Below are 8,569 nucleotides of genomic sequence, written 5' to 3'. Positions count from 1 at the left end.
TCAACAAACCAAGGGCTTCTGAGAAATAGACTAACGAGGGTTGCTACAAATGTGGTCAGACTGATCACATGATCAAGAACTGTCCTCATTGGGAAATTGAATGGAAGAAGGAAAGGGTTGAACATAGGAACAGGAAGAAGGAACAAGTTCAACCCAAAAGGAACAAATGATCAACAAAGGCTATGGTTGCTACTTGGGGAGAAACATCAGATGAGGATTCAGAAGATGAAGCTGGAGATGAACAAGCACTTATGGCCATCGTAGAATCAGATAATGAACAAGAGGTAAGTGTGCTTCATCTCAAAGACAAGATTAAATTTCTGTCTAAAGAAAGGTTGTCTGAACTATTGTTGGACTTCATCGATGAGTCTGAAATAATTAACAATGAGAAGGAAAAGTTGTCTAGGGAATGTGTGATCTTAAAAGCCAAGTGCAAAAATCTAGAATCTAGGGCTAATGAGAGTGATAGTAAAAATGCTAAGTTGAAGAACCAGGTTCTTGAACTTGACACTAGTGTCATTGAACTTAGGTCTAAAAATTTAAAATTGAAATTAGGAACAAGTAAGAAGAAAGCTGATCACATACATCTCACCTTACAAGAAAATCTAGGAAAAATGAATGATGAGTTGTATAGGAAAGATGAGCAGATAAGAGTCTTAAAAGAAGACCTAGGGAAGGTAAAGCATGAACTAGACAGAACATGCAAATGGAATAAGGCTTCTGATGCACTATCCAGGCTACAAGAACATAACAATAGCAATAAGAGAGGACATGGCTATGGGGCACAAGCACCTAAGTGGGACCCCAAAAGCAAGTACCTCACTCTTCCTGAAAACAAAATCTGCACACACTGTGGCAAGACTGGTCATTACAAAAATGAATGTAATGCAAAAGAAAAGGCCAGTCAAAAGAACAAAACCTTTCAAGAGAAAAATAGGCTGCCTGGGTGGGCCAAAAGAAATTTAATTTACCCCTTATCCTATAGAAAGGGACCCAAACTAGTTTGGGTTCCTAAGACTAACCCCTGATTTCTTTTAGCAGGTCTAAGTGAAGGGAAGTAGCCAAATATGATACATGGATAGTGGCTGCTCAAAACATATGATTGGAAACAAGAACCATTTCCTTTAATTTGAGGACTTAAAAGGAGGTAATGTCTCCTTTGGAAATGGGAAGAAAGGTGAGATTATTGGGGTTGGAAAGGTAGGTAAGACAGACTCACACTCCATTGAGAATGTCTACTTGATAGATGGCTTGAAATATAGCCTAATCAGTGTATCATAACTGTGTGACAAAGGTAACCTTGTAGCATTTACCTCTACCAAATGCTTTGTGATTAACCTTACCACTGACAAGATTGTTTTGTAGGGAAAAAGAGTTAACAATATTTACATTGTAGATTTGTCCACTCTTTCAGAAAATGAACTCACTTGCTTGAGTGTGTTGGACAATGATCCCCTCCTGTGGCATAAAAGACTTGGTCATGCAAGTCTGAATCAACTCAACAAAGTAGTCTCCAAGGACTGGTGATAGGGTTACCTAACATCAAGTTCAAGGAAGACAAAGTTTGTGAGGCATGTGCAAGGGGGAAGACGATAAGATCATCCTTTAAAAGCAAGAAAATGGTAAGCACAACCAGGACGTTGGAACTGGTTTATATGGATGTCTGTGGTCCAATGAGAACATTGAGCAGAGGTGGTAAGAAATATGTGATGGTACTTGTTGATGATTATTTTAGGTTTACCTGGGTACTATTCTTAACATCTAAGGATGAAGCATTTGACATGTTTACTGCCTTTGTTAGAAAAACTCAGAAACAACTAGGTAATCAACTTGCATCAATCAGGTCTAATCATAGAACTAAATTTGAAAATGCTAAGTTTGCTAAATTTTGTAATGAGCATGGTATAGATCATAACTTTTCTACCCCTAGAACTCCTCAACAAAATGGAGTAGTTGAAAGAAAGAACAGGTCTCTTGAAGATATGGCTAGAACTTTGCTTCTTTCTAGAAAATTGCCCCATAGCTTCTGGATAGAGGCTGTAAACACTGCATGTTATATCATAAATAGATGTATGACTAGACCTCTTATAGAGAAGACTCCCTAGGTAAGTTTGATCCTAGAAGTGATGAGAGAGTACTCTTGGTATATTCTTCACATAGCAAAGCTTATAAAGTGTTCGATAAAAGAACCTTGTGTGTAGAAGAAAGTGTACGTGTTATGTTTGATGAAACTAACATTCTTTCTGAGAGATAGGAACATGAAGATGAAGCTATTGGGGTGGTAAAAAATTTGAGTGAAGTCTCAGCTCAAGCTAAAGTGGCACCAAAAGAAGGAACAGGTGATGGAACAAGTTCTTCCATCTAGGGCCACCTGATAGGGGGAACTGACCAAAGAGGAACTGAAACCAATTCCCTAAAGGAACATGTTCATGACCATGTTCCTCAGCAACAGAACATGGAGAAACATCAAGCAAAAATCAATTGGTTGTGAAACCTCACAAGTATCAAAGTTCTCATCCCATTGAGAACATAATTACTTATCCAACCTCTGGAGTTAAAACTAGATCACAATTAAAGAATCTGTGTGATTTTGATGCTTTCCTATCTCTTATTGAACCTAAAAATGTTGTTGAGGCTTTACAGGATGCAGATTAGGTAAATGCAATGCAAGATGAACTCAATCAGTTCGAGAGAAGTCAAGTTTGGCATCTAGTTCCAAGACCTAGGGACAGATCAGTAATTGTCACAAAATGGGTCTTCAGAAACAAGCTTGATGAATATGGAATAGTTACAAGAAACAAGGCAAGACTAGTGGTACAAGGTTACAGCCAAGAGGAGAATATAGATTATGATGAGACCTTTGCTCCAGTTGCAAGACTGGAGGCAATAAGACTCCTCATAGCCTTTGCAGCACACATGGAATTCACTCTTCATCAGATGGATGTCAAAAGTGCCTTCCTGAATGGCTACCTTAAAGAAGAAGTGTTTGTAAAACAACCTCCAGGGTTTGAGAGCAAGGAATGTCCTGAACGATTGTAGGCTCCTAGAGCATGGTATGAACGATTGTCCAAATTCCTGCTTGAACATGGCTACAAAAGAGGTAAAATTGACAGTACTCTATTCTTGAGGGAAAAAGGTAAGGATCTTCTTGTGGTACAAATATATATTGATGACATAATTTTTGGGGCAACCACTGACAAACTAAGGATTTTGTCAAATTAATGGGGAGTGAGTTTGAAATGAGTATGATGGGTGAGCTTAACTTCTTCTTAAGCTTACAGATCAAACAAAACCCAAATGGAACCATGATCCATTAGCAGAAATATGCAAAAGAGTTGATCAAAAAGTTTAAAATGGATGAATCAAAGGAAATAGACACCCTCATTGCAACTGCCACTAAATTAGACATAGATGAACCTGGTTCATCTGTTGATCAGAAGTTGTATAGGGGTATGATTGGTTCACTTTTATATCTTACTGCCAGCAGACCTGACATAGTTTTCAGTATAGGGCTTTGTGCTCGTTTTCAGGCTAATCCAAAGGAATCTCACTTGACTGCTGTCAAGAGGATACTGAGATATTTGAAAGACACTACTGATCTGTGTCTTTGGTACCCCAAAGGTAGTAATTTCAATCTAGTAGGGTATGTTGATGCTGACTATGCAGGTTTCCTTGTAGATAGAAAGAGCACCTTAGGTATGGCTCATTTTCTTGGTTCATGTCTGTTATCATGGGCCATTAAAAAGAAAAAATCAGTGGCCTTATCCACTGCTGAGGCCTAATATATTGTTGCTACCTCTTGTTGTGTTTAATTGTTGTGGATCAAATAACAGCTGATAGATTTTGGTAGTGAAGTTGGTTGCATTCCTATCTTCTGTGATAACACTAGTGCTATAAGTATGAAAAGAACCCTGTTCATCATAAGAGGACTAAACACATAGATGTTAGACACCACTTCTTAAGAGATAACTATGAGAAAGGATTGATCTCCATAGAATTTTGTGCTACTGATAAACAAATTGCTGACATCTTCACTAAAGCACTGAGTAGAGAAAACTTTGAGAGGAACAGGTTGGAATTAGGGATGATTAAGATCACCTAATAGAACCAGCTCAGAATGTACAATGAAAAAAATGAAAAAAAAACTGAAAGAAAAGGAAAAATGAAAAAATAAATTGGCTAGGAAATCTGAACTTGTGTAAATATCTAGATTAATCTTTACCCAGCTTCATACTGTAATTAGTATACTTCTGTGACATGTGCAATATGACTCACTGATCTCTTACAAAAATTTCTCTATTATGGTAAATTAAGGCATGGTCAAGAGAATTCTAAATGAAGAACCTGGTTCATTAGTATGGGTTCATCTGAAAGCTAAGGTATTTTTTCTATACTCTGCACAATTAGAAATATAAATATTTAAATCATGAGCAGAAGTCCTACAATTGTTCAATTCCTTAGAAAATTCTATCCGTTAGTTTTGAACCAGTTCCATCAGACTTAGAACTCTAAACCACAAAAATTGCCAAAGGGAAGAGCTACAAGAATCAGGGTGAAACAGAGCGAGAGTGATCTCCAAAATGCTCCAGCTGAGAGTAAGAAGAAAAAGATGGCTAAAGGAAAAGGAAAGGTTGCAGAGTCCTCAGAGGCTGTGGAAGTTGAGGAGATGGAATAGGTCCATCAGGAGGAAGTTCCAACAGTGGAGGTTCAGACCCCCAAGCCCAAAAAGCCCAAGACTTCTTCCAATAAGTCTTCCTCTGTGTCTGAGGCTGCTGAACCTTCATTAGCCAAGAGGACAAGGTCTGCAGTGAAAAGTAAACAAGTAAGAATTTCTGAAGATGAGTAATAGAGTAGAGAAGAAGAAGATGAGTCTGATGGTGAACAAGACAAGCTTGCCATGTTTGGCAAAAGAAAAATTTTGAAGGGTAGATTGCTGAAAGACTTGGTGGAACCAGGAATGATAAGACTGGTGGATGCCTTAGCTGCTCAGGGGTGGAAGGACATGGTTCTTCAGATGGATGAAAGGCTAGCCAGGAATGATATCATTCAGTTCATAGCAAACACAGAGGTTAAGGATGTTAAGGTTAGCAGTCTAGTGAAAGGAGTTCGAGTGTCCTTTGATGCAGAAAAACTGGGAGATATCCTTGATATACCCTCTGAAGGGTTTGATGATTATACAAGGCAAAGGTGGCCTTGTCTGGACCCCTTTCCTACTGCCCTTGACATTACCAGAAGGTTGTGTGATGCTGAAGATGTGAATGAGGCTAAGGTTGTTCAGAAGAGTGAAATGAGGCCACAACACAAAGTCTTGTTTGAATTTGTCAACAAGTGCCTATTGCCCAGGCAAGAGAGAAGGCATATTGCAAACTATATGGACCTAGTTCTTATGGAGTGCCTGGAAAGTGGAAGGCAAATTAATTGGCCTGCATTCATCATCAAGCTGCTGGATAGGGTCATCAATGGCTCCAAGGCTCATGCTACCCCCTATGGCTTTATTCTGACTACCATTCTGGATAGGTGCAATGTGCCTCTGAAGAAATGGGAAATGACCTCAAGCAAGGATCACTTTGGCATTAATACTCTGATTGTTTGTGACTATTTAGTCAATGCCATCCCAAATGAACCTGGTTCATCCAAGAAGACTCCTATCAACAGTAAAGTCAGGGCTCTTGTTTAGGAATGTGAAGCCAAGGATGCTGAGATAGCTAGGCTCAAGGCTCGTGTGGCAGAGGTGGAATCTGAGAGGGATGCTCTCAGAACTGATCTTACCAAGGAAAAGGAAAAGAATGATGAAATTCTTCACAATATGCTGAATCTTCTCCGAGCCCAAAACCAACCCTCTAGCTCCCCCAAGCCTTAGGCATTCTAGCTTTTGTCTCCTGAACCTGTCTAGTACCTCCAGTGACTTGGATTAGGGATTTTTCTATCTTTTTTTCTCATGTTTTGAATGTTTTTTGCTTTCTGGTTGTGGATTGTGGTAGCAACATATCCTCTATTAATGATATCTACTGTTTTTGCTCTTGTTCAATGTTAATCTTTCCTTGATAGTTTAAATATGTTTGCTTGATTACTGATGATTAAACCATGATTTCACTTGTAATTGCCCAAGTGGCCATGAGTACTTGTTAAAAATCTTGGACTCACACTTTATATGCAACTTTTCGATGATGCCAAAAGGGGGAAGAGATATTGTGCTTTACACATTCTGAATGAGTGATGTTTATAACCTAATTAACCTGATCCTTGATGATAAGTGAATTTTCTCAATTTTCTCATCTTTGTATTGATGGCTAAGTTGAGTTCTTATAGGATCCAAGTAAGTAAAAAACACAGAGTTTGTCATCATCAAAAAGGGAGAATTTTTTGGCCCAAGAACAGCTGAAGTTTTGAAGAATGACAAAAGAACTCAGACATGGACCAGGTCCATCTTGTGAAGCACAATAATGATCAACATGTGCATGTGAGATGCACGTAAAGGAGATAAATCTAACTGATCGAGAAACAATATCTTCTGATCTGATCGAAAAGATTGCATATTGGATAAGGAGAGAAAAGACTCCCTACATAAAGAGAACATAATATAGGAACAAGATAGTGTTAGAGTTTGAGATCACCTTGAACTCTTCTACAATAGAAGAGTAGCATTTGAAACTCAGTCAATCTCTAATTACTAACCCATTAAATATCAGTGATGTTCTCTTTTACAGGTAATGCACATAAGCAGAAGTTAAACTTAAATGGAGAGCAAAAAGAGCAAGGTAATTTTGCAAGCAATTTGTGTGTGATTCGAGTGTGCAATCCTGAAGCTACTTGAACGAGATAGAAGAACCAGTTTCATGTGTCTATCTTTTATTTTAGTTCAATTGTAGCAGGTGATTTTACATTGTACCTTTCAGCTTTCATAGAAGCAATTGTATTAGATACCTAAAGTGTTCAAGTTAGAGTTAACTTGAAGTTTTCGCAACAGTTGTGATTGTGTGCCACAATGGGATTAGAGTTAATCGTTAGGTTTACAAAGAGTTTTGTAAATGTTGTTTTGGCTCAGTGATTTTAGTGGAAGTTTGGAAAAATCCTACTGAGTAGTAGGTCGTGGCTTTTCACCTTTTGAGCTAGGTGTTTTCCACGTAAAAAATCTCTGTGTTCTTTATTTTCTTTATTTATTATTCCGTAAACAGTAGTAATTAGAACACATAGAAGAACTAGGTCCTTCTATAGTTCAGTTAAGCGAAAATTGGGTACCACACAAATCACCTCCCCCCCCTCTTGTGTGGTATTGACGTTTAAAACATCACAACACAAGAAAGAACTTGCTAGGCTCCAAAATATCCAACATCCAAAGCTTGAACATCCATAGCTAACGGTCTCTCCCCAGCTAGAATAAAAGCAAGACTCACCATACTCTTTACTTTCTTACTCAAGGCATTGGCCACCATATTGGCCTTCCCCAGATAATAAAGAACAATGATATCATAGTCCTTAAATAGCTCTAACCACCTTCTTTTCCTCAAGTTCAAATCCTTTTGCTTGAATAGATGTTGAAGACTTTAGTGATCTGTAAACACCTTAAAAACACGATGTATAAGTAGTGCCTCCAAATCTTGAGCGCGTGTACAATAGCTGCTAACTCCAAATCATGCACTGAGTAGTTTTTCTCATGGGGCTTCAACTGGCGCAATGCATAGACAATCACCCTACCGTCCTAATCAACATACACCCAATGCCAACTTGTGAAGCATCATAATAGACTATATATGAACTCGATCCCGAAGGCAAAACTAGAACTGGAGTTATAGTCAAGGCAGTCTTGAGCTTCTGAAATCTCTCCTCACATTCATTAGACCACCTGAATGAGGCACTCTTTTGAGTCAACTAAGTCAATGGGGTTGCAATAGATGAAAACCCCTCCACAAAGCAGTGATAATACTCATCCAACCCTAGGAAACTTCGGATCTCTATAGCAGAGGCCAACTCTGAACTGCCTTAATCTTCTTTGGATCCATCTTAATCCACTCGTGGCCCGAGAATGCCACCAAATCTAACCAAAATTTTCATTTGGAGAACTTAGCATATAGCTTCTTCTCCCTTATAACTGGAGCACGATCCTCAGATGTTGCTCTTGCTCCGCTTTACTATGGGAATAAACCAATATATCACAATGAACAAAATGACGAAGGAATCCAAATCAGGCTGAAACACATTGTTCCTCAAATGCATGAAAGTTGTTGGGGCATTGGTCAGCCCAAAAGACATCACCAAGAACTCATAGTGCACATATGGGGTCCTGAAGGTCGTCTTAGGAATGTCTGAATCCCTAATCTTTAACTGATGGTACCCCGATCTCAAATCAATCTTCGAGAATACCCTAGCACTTTGAAGCTGATCAAATAAATCATCAGTAGATAGAAGTGAATACTTTTTCCTGATAGTGACCTTGTTCAATAGCCTTTAGTCAATGCACATTCTCATAGAACCGTCTTTATTCTTCACAAATAGAATCGTAGTACCCCAAGGTGAAATACTCGGCTGATGGAACCTTTATCTAGCAATTCCTAAAATTGTTACTTCAATC

This window comes from Nicotiana sylvestris, chromosome 2 (assembly GCF_000393655.2).
Source record: "Nicotiana sylvestris chromosome 2, ASM39365v2, whole genome shotgun sequence".
NCBI lineage: Eukaryota > Viridiplantae > Streptophyta > Magnoliopsida > Solanales > Solanaceae > Nicotiana > Nicotiana sylvestris.
Note: the sequence above shows the minus strand (reverse complement) of the source record.